At 39.5% G+C, this 14,502-nt stretch overlaps 1 long non-coding RNA gene across 1 annotated transcript in view; it reads left to right on the forward strand.

The window, feature by feature from the left end:
- LOC138147219 (uncharacterized) overlaps positions 1–14,250 on the forward strand; it is a 19,286-nt gene extending 5,036 nt beyond the window's left edge. The window contains exons 2-4 of the long non-coding RNA XR_011164735.1: positions 7,541–7,621; positions 10,587–10,748; positions 14,008–14,250. This is a non-coding gene — a long non-coding RNA (uncharacterized lncRNA). The remainder of the gene's footprint in view (positions 1–7,540; positions 7,622–10,586; positions 10,749–14,007) is intronic.
- The last annotated feature ends 252 nt before the right edge of the window (positions 14,251–14,502 follow it).

Here is a 14,502-nt window from a genome sequence, read left to right on the forward strand (position 1 = left end):
GTGTGTGTGTGTGTGTGTGTGTGTGTGTGTGTGTGTGTGTGTGTGTGAGAGAGAGAGAGAGAGAGAGAGAGAGAGAGAGAAAGACAGAGAGCAATTTCTACATTGTCCAAATTTAATATTTGAATGTTACAAGCACCGTAGCAAAAGAATGTATCTAGTAAGTGTTGAAAATGCTGTTGACCTGTAGTTTTATTTACCCAACACATTTTCTTATGGGCTAACATTCAAGCTTTGACGACCTGTGCAATAACATGTTATAACTGAGGGGGTGGCATGGGGGTGGCATGGCAAGGTGGCAGTCAGCCCAGCTCCATGGATATGGAGATGTGGATAAAAGGCAAATTTTAACTTGCTGTAGGTTGTGTAAGTGGGGAGGGTATAGCCTATGTATAATGGGATAAGGAAGGATCAGTTCTTGGACTGATTGGGAGCAAGAAGGGAAAAGATGGGATGTTTTGTTCTGCATTGCCTCTTCCAGATACTTCCTCTGTGAGGTAACCAACCACACAGCAAACTCTTTGGCTTTGAGGTTCATTCTATCCATCTACATAATCATTGTTATCTTCTTCTTCCCAAGTCAGTCTCACTCTTTTCTCAAGGAATTCAGCACCTGGCTCACAGTCTTCCTCTCCACTCCATATATTGGATAGAGTTTTTGAAACTAGAGTCAGGAAGTCCCAAGTTTAAACTGTTCCTCACACACTTACTAGTTGTATGACACTGGGACAGTTACCTAATCTTTCTCTGTACATCATCTTATTGTACCTCAGTTTCCTCATCTATAAAACAGGGATAATAATAGTACCAATCTCCCAGGGTTGTCGTGAGGATAAAATTAGGTAATATTTGTTAAATTCTTTGCAAATCTTAAGGCACTATGTAAATGCTAGTTTTAATTTTTTATATATGATGATGTTCCTCTAAATACCTGGCCTCTCAGTTCATCACCCTTCTCAATTCCCATGATCTATACCTTCATTCCACCTCACCCATATCCAGGAATAGTGGTAGCCTTAATCTCACCATCATTCATAATTGTTTGACCTCAATGATCTTGAATTTTGAAATTTCTCTCTCATACCACACATTTTTATTCCTCTGTTTGTCCCTCTGACTCACTTTCTTCTAAACCTATTCCTCATCTTTATTGTGACTTCTAGTAACTCCATTTTTGCTCCCTTCTTTCCTAGTCTATCACCTCTGATCTGGTCTCATTTTCCTTACTTTGTAATCTTGATTCTGTACGTAACAAGTTCAACTTGACACTGTCTTCTACGCTTGAATCCTTTGTCCTATTTGCTGCTTGTGCCTTTTGAAATTCCAACCATGGACTCCCCCATCATCTGTGTTCTCTGCTTCTATTTCCATGTTGCTAAAATTCACACAACCATGCTGAAAGACTCAAATACAAATTTGTTACCTAATCTCAAGTGAATTCTCAACTGTTATGTACCCTTCTTTGATTGATTGATTCTCCATTGCATTCCTCACAGCCTATTCCAAATCTTTTCTTCTCTCTTTAAGCCATCCACACCATCCCTTATCTTCTCCTTAGACTTTACTAAGAAAATAGAGACATCTGGTTAAACGATATGAACAGGCAGTTTTCAGATGAAGAAAATTGAAACTATCTATAGTCATATGAAAAAATACTCTAAATCATATTGATTAGAGAAATGCAAATTAAGACAACTCTGAGGTACCACCTCATACCTATCAGATTGACTAACATGACAAAACAGGAAAAAGATAAATGTTGGAGAAGATGGGGGAAAATTGGAACACTAATGCATTGTTAGTGGGATTGTGGGTCTGTATCCTGAAGAGATCATAAAAATGAGAAAAGGAACCAAAATATTTATAGTAGCTCTTTTTGTGGTGGCAAAGAATTAGAAATTGAGGGAAAGCTCATTAATTGAGGAATAGCTGAACAAGTTGTGATATATGAATGCAATGGCATACTATTGTTCCATAAGAAATGATGAGCAAATGGACTTCAGAAAAACCTAGAAAGACTTGTATGAACTGATGCAAGTGAAGTGAGCAGAACCAGGAAAACATTGTACACAGTAATAGCAACACTGTGTGATGATCAACTTTGATAGACTTAGCTTTTCTCAGCAATACAATGATCTAAGACAATTCCAAAAGACTCATGATGGAAAATTCTATCCACATCAGAGAAAGAATTATGGAGTCTGAATGCAGATTGAAGCATACTATTTTTCCTTTTTTTTGTTTTGTTTTTTCTTTCTTGTGGTTTTCCCCTTCAGTTCTAATTCTTCTTTATAACATGACTAATGTGGAAATATGTTTAATATGATTGTACATGTATGACCTATATCAGATAGCATGCTGTCTTGGGGAGGGGAAGGAAGGTGAGAAAATTTAAAACTCAAAATCTTGTAAAGGTGAATGTTGAAAATTAAAAATAAATAAGTAAAAAGTAAAGAAAACAGACTTTTATTATAAGGCTCCTGATTACCTCAGTTCTATACCTTAATTCTTCTCAACATTATCCCCATTCTCTTTTTATTTGCTATGGTCTCTAAGGAAGAGGGCAGGGTCTTTTTTGTGCCAAGGTGAAACCCCTCCATTTGTGCCCTCAACTGTATCCTTCTCATCTCTAAGAGTTTACTCTCTGGTCAATCTCTGTCTCTCTAATCATCAATAGCCCTTTATTTGTTGGGTCCTTTCCAAACATGGCCAGATTTTCCCCATCTTTAAATAACCTTCACTTGACCTTGCCAAACCCTTAAGTTATTACCCTATTTTTCTCTTCCCTTTTTGTAGAGACTCATAAAAAAGCTATATATACTTCTGCCTCTGATTCTCCACCTTCCACTGACTTCTTAACTTACCCTTGTATTCCAGCTTTAGATTCAAATGAAATGACACTTTCTGAGGTTACCAATTGTCCCTTAATTGTTAAATCTTTGTTGTTGTTCATTTTGATCCTATTTTATTTGGATAGTCTAGAAGGAATAGCAGCTGTTCAGACTTAACCAGACACTGGTTTCACATAGTGTCAGTAAGTATTTCAGAGAATCTCCTACAAGCCTTATGTATCACACTATTCCCTTTCTTTTTAAAAAATGTATATTTTATTTTTTCCAATTACATGTAATTTTTAACATTCATTTAAAAAATTTGATATTCAAATTCTTTCCCCTTCCCTCCCACCTCCTTCCTTGAGAAAGCAAGCAATTTGATATAGATTTTACATGTACAGTCATGCAAAACATATTTCCACATTAGCCATGTTGTGAAAGAAAACAGATAAGCCCCCTCCTCCAATAAAAAGTTTTAAAAAGTATGCTTTAACCTACATTCAGACTCTATCAGTTCTTTCTCTGGAAGTGGATAGTATTTTTCATCATAAATCCTTTGAAACTGACTTGGATCAGTGTATTGCTAAGAAGAGTTAACTCATTCACATCATATAATATTACTGTAACTGTATACAGTGTTTTTCTGAGTCTGCTCACTTCATGCTGCATCAGTTCATATAAGTCTTTCCAGGTTTTTCTGAAAGCATCCTGCTTATCATTTCTTATACCACAATAGTATTCCATCCAAATCATATACCAGAACTTGTTCACCATTCCCCAGTTGATGGACATCCCCTCAATTTCCAATTCTTTGCCACCACAAAAAGAGCTGTTATAATTATTTTTGCACACACAGATCCTTTTCTTTTTTGCTTTTTTATCTCTTTGGGGTACAGATCTAGTAGTGTATTGCTGGGTCAAAGGGTATGCACAGTTTTATAGCCCTTTGGACCTAGTTCAAATTGTTCTCCAGAAGGATTGGACCAGTTCACAATTCCACCAAAAGTGCTTTAGTGTCCCAACTTAATTGCTAAATCTAATGGTCTATTGTAATTCCTTATCCTACTTGACTTCTCTGTCACATTTGGCATTTAAAAACTGAATTGTAGTTTCTCTCTTGAGCTTAAGTACTGTAACACCAACTGCCTGTTGTACATCTTCCCCCTCCCCCCTCCCCATGACCCATAGGCATCACAAACTCAACATGTCCAAAACAGAACTCATTTTATCTTTCTCCCTAAATCTACAGCTCTACCTAATTTTCCCATTTCTCTGGAACACATAACCATCTTTCTAGGTGCCCAGATTCACAACTTCAGAATCATGATTGTAGAAGAAAATTCTATACTCTATATTTTAGGCACAAACCTGACCGATAATTTTATTAGCTAAATTATTCTAATCTAAGCATTTCTACTTAGAGGTCCAAAAACAGTTTCCTCATAAATGTGTTTGAAAATTTTTCTAACACAAGTGGAATTTATAATATTTTTAAATAGATAAAATTCCATAATTAAGATTAATCAAATGTTTAGAATTTACACAGAAGTCTCAGAACAATAGTAACTTCAAATAGAGACACTCCCTAGAGATTCATTTAACCTGAAGCATTCAATTCCTCTTCAACTACTCCCTCCAAGGATTTACCTTTGCTTCTGGTCAAAGATGAACTCAAGAGATACTTTTAAAATGATCAGTCAAAATCTTTCTTTCCCTAAATCTGGTCATTATCCTTATCACTTCAGGGAAGAGATCTTCTTTGGCTTAACAGAGTTTTTTTGGGGGGGAGGGTATTGTTTGTTTTGGGAAACTAGTTAAGTCTTTGATAAGAATGATAAAAAGGATTTCAATCATGTCTACTCTTTGTTACCTCATCTGGGGTTTTCTTGGCAAAATACTGGAGTGGTTTGCTGTTTCCTTCTCTAACTAATTTTATAGATGAGAAAACTGAGGGTTAAGTGACTTGCCCAGGGTCACACAACTAGTAAGAGTCTTCCTGAATCCAGGCCTAGTGCTCTATCCACTGGGCCACCTAGCTGCTCCCTCTCTGAGAAGACCAAGTATTGGATGATATTCCAAGGAGACAAAGTCTTCTTCTAGTCTTATTTTGTATGATCAATCCATCCATTTCATCTATATAGTTTTTTTGAAAGGAGCATTGAAGAAAGATTTTCAAAAGATGCAGCCCAGGCCTTATCTCTATGGCCTATATTTTAAGATCTCTTCCAGTTTTGACAAAGCATACTATCATGCCTCTGATGCTCTCTCTCTGTATAACCATGTAAAAATCATTTAATCTCCCCAAGACTCAGTTTTCTCATCTGAAAATGAGGTTATTTGATTAGATGGCCTCTGAGATTGCTTCTAGCTTTAGATATGTGGTCCTATACATACTATACCTCAGTTAAAAAAAAATATACACACACACACATATACACACAGGTATATATTTTACCATCTTTGATTCTAACTGCTCACTCACCAGATCTCATCAGTGGCCAAATTTTATCAGTTCTATGTATACATTATCTCTCCAGTACATATTCTCTCCACTCACACTACAACTGCCTTAGTGTAGGCCTTCATCCGTTCTTGTGTGGACAACTGCAACAACTCTTAATTTACCTTCTTATTTCCAATCTTTACCTTCTTATAACCAGGCTCCACACAGATAATAAATAAATAAGTACATATATACCACATAGGTTTGACCATGTCCCTCCTCTGCTTAAGAAACTCCAGTGATTTCCCACTTTCTAGGTAAAAATTTAATTCCTCTACTTGATGGGGTGCTTGGGATCTATGTTTGTTAAATCAATTTGTAATATCAGTTTGTAATACCAATTTGTAATATCAGTAATGATGGGGTGCTTGGGATCTATATTTGTAAACTCATTTTGTAAAACTTTGTAACATCAATTTGTAACACCAGTTTATAAAATCACACTCCATTCCCCCCCTTCTCAGAACATTAACTCTGATCCTTCCCCCTACCTGCACTCTGTCTAGCTTCAAAGCATTAATTGTGCCCAGCAACAACTCATGGATTGTTTATCTCAGCCTTGAAACACTAACAAGCTATACCTATCAATCCTTCACAAAAGTATCTATAAACATTCCAGCTTAGGCAACCATTATCTCCCCCTTGTATAGTGGTTGACTCCTTGGCTGCCTCAATGAATCCTTCAGGACCCTATCTCTGGGTTAACTTCTTAGCCTATTATCCACTGAGTCTCTGGTTAGCCTTGGTTCCCAGATATTAATCTTGTCAAACATGACACTGATGGGTGGCAGACTGGGCACTTCTCCATCAGCCCTTGACCACTCACTGACTTAGTGACGTTTTCAAGCCTAAAACCACACCTCTAGGTAGCCCCCCCCTTGGACTTTTTCCCAGTGAATCATGGGCAATACACCTTCAAAGTTACATTACACTGTCCCCATCTTAACTCCTCCCTAATCCCACCCTTAATCCCCTAGTTAGCATAATTGGCATGGGTTCTACTATGGATGATTCTATATAAACCTTAATTCTACCCCTTTAAGGTTGCAGGTCCCTTAAGGATCCTTGCCTGCTGTAAGGAGTATAATAAACTTTTTCAACTCTGACTCCAAGTAAGCCTGAGCTGAATTCTTTCCAGACTGAATTGAAGGTTCTGGTCTTAGATAAGATCAGAATTCCTGCTGAAAATCTTTCACAATTCAGTGCCAATCTATTTTTCTAGACTGATTTCACATTAATCCATCATGCAAACTCTATGTTCCAGCCAAATGGGCATATTTATTATTTCTGAAACAAAATATTTCACCACTAACACTGTGACTTGGCACAGGGTGTCCTGTTCACAACTGGAACGTCCTCTTGCCTCACCTCCACCTCTCCAAGTGCTTAGATCTATTCAAGGATCAACTGAGGTCCTCCCTCCTATTCATGATCTTTCCAGTTCTTATTACTCTTAGTATTCTTATCTTCTAAATGTAATCTGTATATTATATACACATATTATATTTACTTATTTAGGTGCATATTGTGTCAATACTAGTAGAATGCAAGCTCCTTGAGGCCAGGGACTATTGGTTTTTGCCTTTTCTCTGGCACATAAGACTTAATAGCCTCTTAATAAATGTTTCTTGAATTGAATTTTTTCCTGGACCAAAGGCATTTACCATTATTGGAAAAGGCACAAAGAAGAACAGAGATAAAGGAGAGAATTCCAGAGAGGGAGAGAATAGCTAGCATTCATGACCAGTCACTGGAAGAAATTGGTGTTAAATGGACTGAGAGTTTGTTGTTGTTTGTTGTTATTTTAACAAACCTAAAAATTCAGTGGTCTTTATGGAAATACTTAAGTGGAGTGCTGAAGGAAAGAGAGGTCAGAAGGAAGAAGCAGGGAATTTTGGAACCTAATACATAAGCTTTGGGCTTATGCTTATTCATTATTCCAGGATATGTTCCCTGGCATGAAGCTACTTCTCAGCTCAATAATTTATCATCTAAAAATGATGGGGATGTCCCAGTGGCACAATGTCAAAGTCTTTAGTGTTCAAGTGGAAAAAAATCATCCTCACAAAGAATCTCAGTCTCAGGAAGGGATTTTTAAAAGACATTCAAATCATTACATTGTCTTTTCCCTTTCAATTCTTCCTTCTTACATATCCTCAAAGGGGAGAATCCCAGTTTCCCTTATGTTCCATTGTTCTACCCACAGCATAATTCCATCAAGAGCCTCAAATGACTGATGACTGACAATCCCTCTAGGAAGGAGCTCTATCTTCCCGTTTTAAAGATGGTAAGAATTCCTGCTGAAAAGTAATTAAAAACTCATTTGTAATGAATTCTTTCTAAGTTTTATTCTCAAATAGTCCCATGGCCTTGATTTTTAAGGCTTCCACAACTCATGGAGAACTAGCGATTTCTCGGGTGACCCTACAGATGATCAGTCTTGATGGACAAGCCTATTTTTGGTATTTAATAGAGGAAAGAACACGTATTTAGGTGTTGATCATGTATCAAGCTGTGTGCCAAGTGCTGAATATACAAATACAAAGGCAAAGACAGCCCCTTCTTTTGATAAGTTTACATTAAGATAGGGGGAGATGACACTCACAAAGAAAATGAAGGCCAGGAAGGGGGACTTTGGTTCAGAATGTTAGAGGAATGGTAAGTTGGGCCACAAGGAAGTAGACTGAATGTATCCTTTTAGCAGAGGAAGGAAACTTCACATATTCCAGTGTAATGGTGATTAGGGCCAAAGAGGAATAGAATAATATGCCCCTTCCAGGAATATGCCTACATGTTTCCTTCTCATTCTCCTGGATATTGATCTCAAGAAGACATTGATATCCGAGACATAATGCCAAAAATAAATAGATAAATAAAAATCTCCCAAACAAAACTTACTCCTTGCCAAAAACAATCTTTGTGTGACTATTTGGCATTTGTATCACTAGAAGGGTTACCATCTTTGATCTCAGCATATCCATGACTAGAAAACAGGGAGCAGGCAATGTCATATATGTCCAGACTGGTACCTAGCAAAAGAAATGCTCAGCATATGGAGTTTTCGCTAAAGAAGTCTTCCCTCCAAGTAAGGAGCCCTTTGCAGCTCCATTTGCCCCAACATTGGCTCCTTCCAAGGGAGACACCTCATGAAGCCCCTAAAAATCCCTGAGAGAACTAGAAGGCAGATGGCTTCAGTGGCAGCCAACTTTTTTAAACATCTCTACATCCTTGCTCCGGCTGCTACATTTCCCTCAGTGGCTTGTAATATATGTTGAAACAGAAAAAAAAATCAAGAATAACAAAAAAGAAAAGAAAAAAGGTATTTCTGGAAATCTCATCATAGAATGAGATAATATCTATAAAGTGCTTAGCACAGGGCCTGGCACATAGTAAGGACTTAATATATGCTCATTCCCTTTCCTCCCTCCCCCAGGGAAATTTTTATTAGGGGCCCACTAAAGCAAACTGTTTTCTCACCACCATTTCCCCCTAACTTCAACTGGTCATTTTAACAACCAATAAGATTGGGGAGGGGAGGAGGCTAAAATGCTTGGAGGATGCAGATTTAAGGAAGGTTAACCAGATACCATTGTCTAAATGCCTACAGAGAAATGAAAATGCATTAATTGGGGTCAAGGTTAGTCAGCTGAAAAGCAACTTGGTAAGTGGGCAGAGGGGCAAAGGCCAGGTTGAGGAAGACCTGCTGATGATATGAGCACAGGATAAACCTAAATACTCTAATTAATTAACATGGAGCTTAAAGCAATGTTGATGTAGCATAAACAACAATATCCATCAAGTGTCTTCCAGGAAAGTGCCTTCTAGGAACCCAGCACCTAGTTATATTCTCTCTGAGATACAAAATTTCAACAAGACAGGGTCTCCAACCTCATAGAACTCACAATTTAATAATAGTGGATGTGATATACATGACAATTTTAAAAATGGTCAAATCAGTTATTTGGGGTTCAATGATGGGTTGACAGCTGGTTACACTCTGCCCCCCAAGATACAACTGTGGGTTCTATCATCTCTCAAACTTCTCTCTTTCCAGTAAACATTTAATCTAATAAGCATTTGTTAAGTACCACTATGAGCTAAGCTCTGGGGATGCAATTAATAAAAAGAAAGATAGTCCCTGCCCTCCAGTCTAATGGGGAGTGGGAGGGAAAGGGGGGAGTGGACAAGCAGTATGAAAAAGGAAGCAGGAAAGGAACGGTGTCCCTGGGCAAGGACATCTTATTCCATAGATGAGGAAACTGAGGCAAACAGGGTTAAGTGACTTGCCCAGGGTCACCCAGCTAATAAAGTGTCTGAGGTTAAATTTGAACTCAGGTCTTCTTGACTCCAGACCCATCACTCTATCCACAGCACCACCCAGCTGCCCCAATTTTGTTGTCGTTCACTTATGTCCGACTCTTTCTAACCCCATTTAAGGGTCTCTTGGCAAGGATACTGGAGAAATTTGTCATTTCTTTCCCCAGCTCATTTTACAGATGAGGAAACTGAGGCAAACAGGGTTAAGTGACTTGCCCAGGGTCACACAGCTAGTAAATTTGAATTCTGGTCTTTCTGACTCCAGGACCAGCAGTCTATCCACTGTGCCACCTAGCTGCACAACCAGAGTGCTTGGGACACCTAAATTGAGGACACATAATCAGTGGAGTCTTGAGTCAATGGCAGAGACTAGCTATCCCCTCCAGCCCCCTTGAGGGTACCTAAGAATACTGGAGGAGGGTTGAAATGTAGCACACCAGGCCTTCAGGGCCAGAGTAGTCACTGATACATATAGCTGAGAAGAATGAAGTCCAGACAGGTTTAAGGTACCCAAAGTCATAGGTAATAGGGACAAAGCTGAAATTAGAGTTCAGCCTTTCCGTCCATAAATTCAGAGTTCTTCCACTATTCCAAAGTGAAGACTGATATTGTGTCCCCATAAATCTACTTTTCAGGCTTTTCATCTTTAGGTCTATCCACTTTATACTCTAATTTCCATGATGGCAGGGATTATATCTTGTCTAATAACTCATTTATTAATAACTTACTATCTAATAGCACCTTAAGGCTGTCAAAACATTCGCCTCCCAACTATCCTGAGAGCTGGGTCATTGTAAGGGTTATGGGATTTAAAGATCTCCCATGCCCCATGGACGTGCTGACATAGCAGAGCAAGAGAAAGTGAAAAGCCGAGCTAACGGTCCTGCGGTTGGCAGTTGGCGGCGGTTGCCTTTTTTTTTTTTTTTTTTTTTTAGTTAGGACCCCTGCTGAGCACCGCCAGGGGCCGGAGCTGCTGGGAGCAGGACTTTCTGCTAAGGACTCCTGCTGAGCACTGCCGGGGGCCGGAGCTGCTGGGAGAGTGCTTCCAGGACGTTGGGTGGTTGCTGTGAGTGGGGAGAGGAGGACCTTTGCCTGAGGTAGCCTGTTCTGTTTTAAAGGCTTGAAAATGTGGGTGCTTTCTACTTTATCTACCTGTGCCAATGTCATAACTACTCTGATGGCTTTCACTTTCTGGTTTTGGGACTCAGTCTTTTGGTATCTTAATATTTTCTAGTTTATTTCCCCAAATGGCAAACCTGACGTATTTTGTGATGGATAATTATATCAGCATATTTGTAATCTCTATAGGCATTGTGAATATGGCATTGCTGATACATTCATTCAAGCATTATTATCTTTCTTTTACAGATAAGAACACTCATGCTTGGAGAGGATAAGTGATTTGCCCAAGGTCATACAACTAGTAACTATGAGAGGCAGGATTCAAATCTAGATCTGGCTCTGGAATCAGAGAACTTGGGTTCGAATCCTACCCCTGTCTGTTACTATTGGTGTGATCTTAGATAAATCACTCAGTCTCTCTGGAAATCAGTTTCCTCATTTGTAAAAAATGAGGAGTTTGGATTAAATGATGTCTCAAAACATTATGCTCTAGATCAATGATTCTATGACTCATTGTGGCATCAGAGAAGGAGCAATGATCCTGAAATTAGACAGCCTGACTCTGATGTTCCTTAGACCCATGTGATTTTCAGCAAGCCACTAAACCTAGTGGAAATTCAGTCTTTCCATCTGTAACATAAGAGGGATGGACCAGAGGGCCTCCAGGTCCCTTCCAGCTCTGGGTCTTTGTTCCCAGGACTCCAAATCTAACACTGCTGCCTGATTCTCAATTTTTCCTTTCCCCATTTGATTATCTACTGCACAATAGTGCTTGATAAATATTTGTGGAAGCAAATTGAATTTGGCATTGAAGAAATAATAGTTGACCTAGAGCCCAGCAGCCTTCCCACATGGCAAAGCCGGCTGTACTGATAGTGAAAGATTCTTCCAGCCAATGATGGTATCTGAGGACACCCTGAAGGGAAAAAAAATGGACTTAAAGTGCCAGCAGCAAAGCTACCGACAAGCCAAGCCCCAAGCCTTAAGCAATGGTGCCTGTGTTGCCAGGGTAGGGAGTAAGGAGAAATTGCTCCAGGCTCTTGAATATGGAGATGTTGTAGAGCTGAGCCTGACTTTTTCATGACCCCATTTGGGTTTTTTTTTGGCAAAGATACTGGAATGGTTTGCTATTTCCTTTTCATTTTACAGATGAGGAAACTGAGGCAAACAGGTTTAATGACTTGCCCAGGGACACACAGCTAGTAAGTGTCTGAGGTCAAATTTGAACTAGGGAATTCCAGGTCTCCCAGACCTCCAGGTCTGGCACTCTATCCATTGCACCCCCTGGCTGCCCAAGATTTATCTCTTGGTGAGTTGCTTGACCTCAGGTCTCCAGAATATTGAGACCAGAAAAGAAGCTAAGGTGGAACTTCCCACTCCCACCACCAGGAGGTAATCAGAAACATTCCTGCTGGTCTCTGTGTAATCTGCATTTTTTTTTTTCTTGCAGAATAGCCACGTGCTGGCCTCCCTTCTTCTAACTGCATTTTGGCATTGCCATCACAGGTTTTGTGTCAAATTTTTTTTGCAAGAAAGTGGGCTGTGACCATTAGGTTAAGCTTTTAAACATTTGTGCCAGTATTATATAAAAATAATTTATTACTAAACTGTCTTTGGTGCAAGATTAGGATGCACAGAATACTTGTGAATATATGTTAAAATTGGGAAGATGCAAGTCTTACCATATCATGTGACTTGTTCATGGCAGTTTCACCTACCTGCCCATTCCTCTTACTCCTACGGCTCTTCATTGGTTTGAGTGACAATACAGGTAGTACTTCAGTGTTCTAAACAAATCAGGAAATCACCTTTTGGAAATATACGGACAATGGACGTGTGCTGAGAATTCTAGGCTTGGGGCTTGCAATATGAAAGAGATAAATATAGATCCATATGCCACTGGTGAATACATTGCTGCTCTGTTTACCTTTTAAGGGGCATGATGACCAGAATTATACCATGTGACAATTATGTGATGAAAAGTTATAAACCCATTTTTGAACTGGAAAAAACAAAGTAAAACAGGGGCGACAATTATGTGGTGAAATATGTTACTTACCTGCTTCCCTCCTTAATCCCCTTTTTCCGCCTTTTCTCCCTCCCTCTCTCCTTTCCTTCCTCCCTCATTCCTTCCCTTTATTTTTTTCTTCTCTCCCTCCTTCCTTTCCTTATCTATTTTCCTTTTCTTCCCTCTCTTCCTTCCTCTGAGACCTCTGGTTTTGCTTCAAGCCTGGCCTAGGGAGGCAAATCCTATGGAGAAAGAGCCAGGCATCCCAACAATGACCAAGCAATAGCCATGCCCAGGGTGGTCAAGCCAGCCTAGCAGTTCTCCTAAGGGAGAGGCAAGAGGCAGCATGTACCAGGCAAGTCAAACCATTACCACCAGCATCTTCATTGCTCAGACCATAAGCCTAAACCTTGGGAATAGCAATGCTTGCAGACAGCTGGCTACAGCTGTCATCCAGGGAAACAATCCCTGGGGAGATGCAATCTGGCAGCTGCTCCTGCAGGTGTTACAGCTGCAGCTTATTGATGACCCAGAAAAAAATGTTCTTACACTCAAGTCTTTTGGCTCTGTCAAATGGTTCTACATCAGACATTGATATAATTTTATTATGGAAATGACATTTGAAAAGAGGTGTGACCATCTGCTTTGCCTTTCCACCTTAAGGACCATGTGACATTAACGTCTGACTTGCAGCTGAAAACTTCTATAAATGTCTTCCCTATTAGAATGTGACCTTCTTGAGGGCTGGGGGTGCCTTACTTTTCTATTTGTTTCTCCAGGGCTTAGCATAGTACTTTATGCATAATAAGCACTTAAGGGGCAGCTAGGCTTGGTGCAGTGAATAGAGCACCGGTCCTGGAGTCAGAAGGACATGAGTTCAAATCTGGACTCAGACACTTAACACTTACTAGCCATGTGACCTTGGGTAAGTCACTTAACCCCAATTGCCCGCCCCCCCCCAAAAGCAAAAAAATAAATAATGCTAATAATAAGAACTTAATAATTACTTCCCTCCTTCCTCTCTCTGTCCCTTTCCCCCTTCCTCCCTTCCTTCTTTTGTCCTCTTCTTCCTCTCTCTGTCCTTCCTCCCTCTTTCCCTCCCTCCCTCCTCCCTTCTTTCCTTTTCTCCGCACCCCCCCCCCATCTCCTGCTTTTCTTCTTTGTTTGCATTTCATAGCTTTCTGGGGAAGTACAATATGCTAAACTCACTGTTCACATTTTCCCAGAACCGTGAAAGTCCCTTCTGCAATGCAACCACAGAGAAAAGCAACAACAGCCCTCAGCTTCTTGAAAACTCTTATTCCAGTATCTTCAACAATGGAATCAAACTCAAATAGAATAAAGGATCCCTGAAGGCCCCATACTGATTTACAAAACTACGAATTGACATGTTGTATTTATTGTATTTCATCACGTTTTAATCTGGTTGGGGCCCACTATGGCCTTGGGCAACGGGTTTGACTATTCTAATATACAGTATTATATTTTTTAAAAGTATGTTTTAATTCCACAAGATCTGTGTTCTTACCCCTCCCCCATTGAGAACACAAGAAAAATTGAAACCATTATAAGTATATATGAATCAAAACAACTTTCCACATTAACCGTGTCCAAATAAACATTTTTCTCCTTCTTAATCAGTCTCCTGTCTATCAGGAGGCATATAGCATGTTATATTATTAGTCCTCTGGAATTGTGGCTGGTCAGTCTACTGATAAAAG

This window comes from Petaurus breviceps, unplaced genomic scaffold, assembly GCF_028583685.1.
Source record: "Petaurus breviceps papuanus isolate PSGF00001 unplaced genomic scaffold, PetGlider_PUasm1.0 90779, whole genome shotgun sequence".
NCBI classification, from domain to species: Eukaryota; Metazoa; Chordata; class Mammalia; order Diprotodontia; family Petauridae; genus Petaurus; species Petaurus breviceps.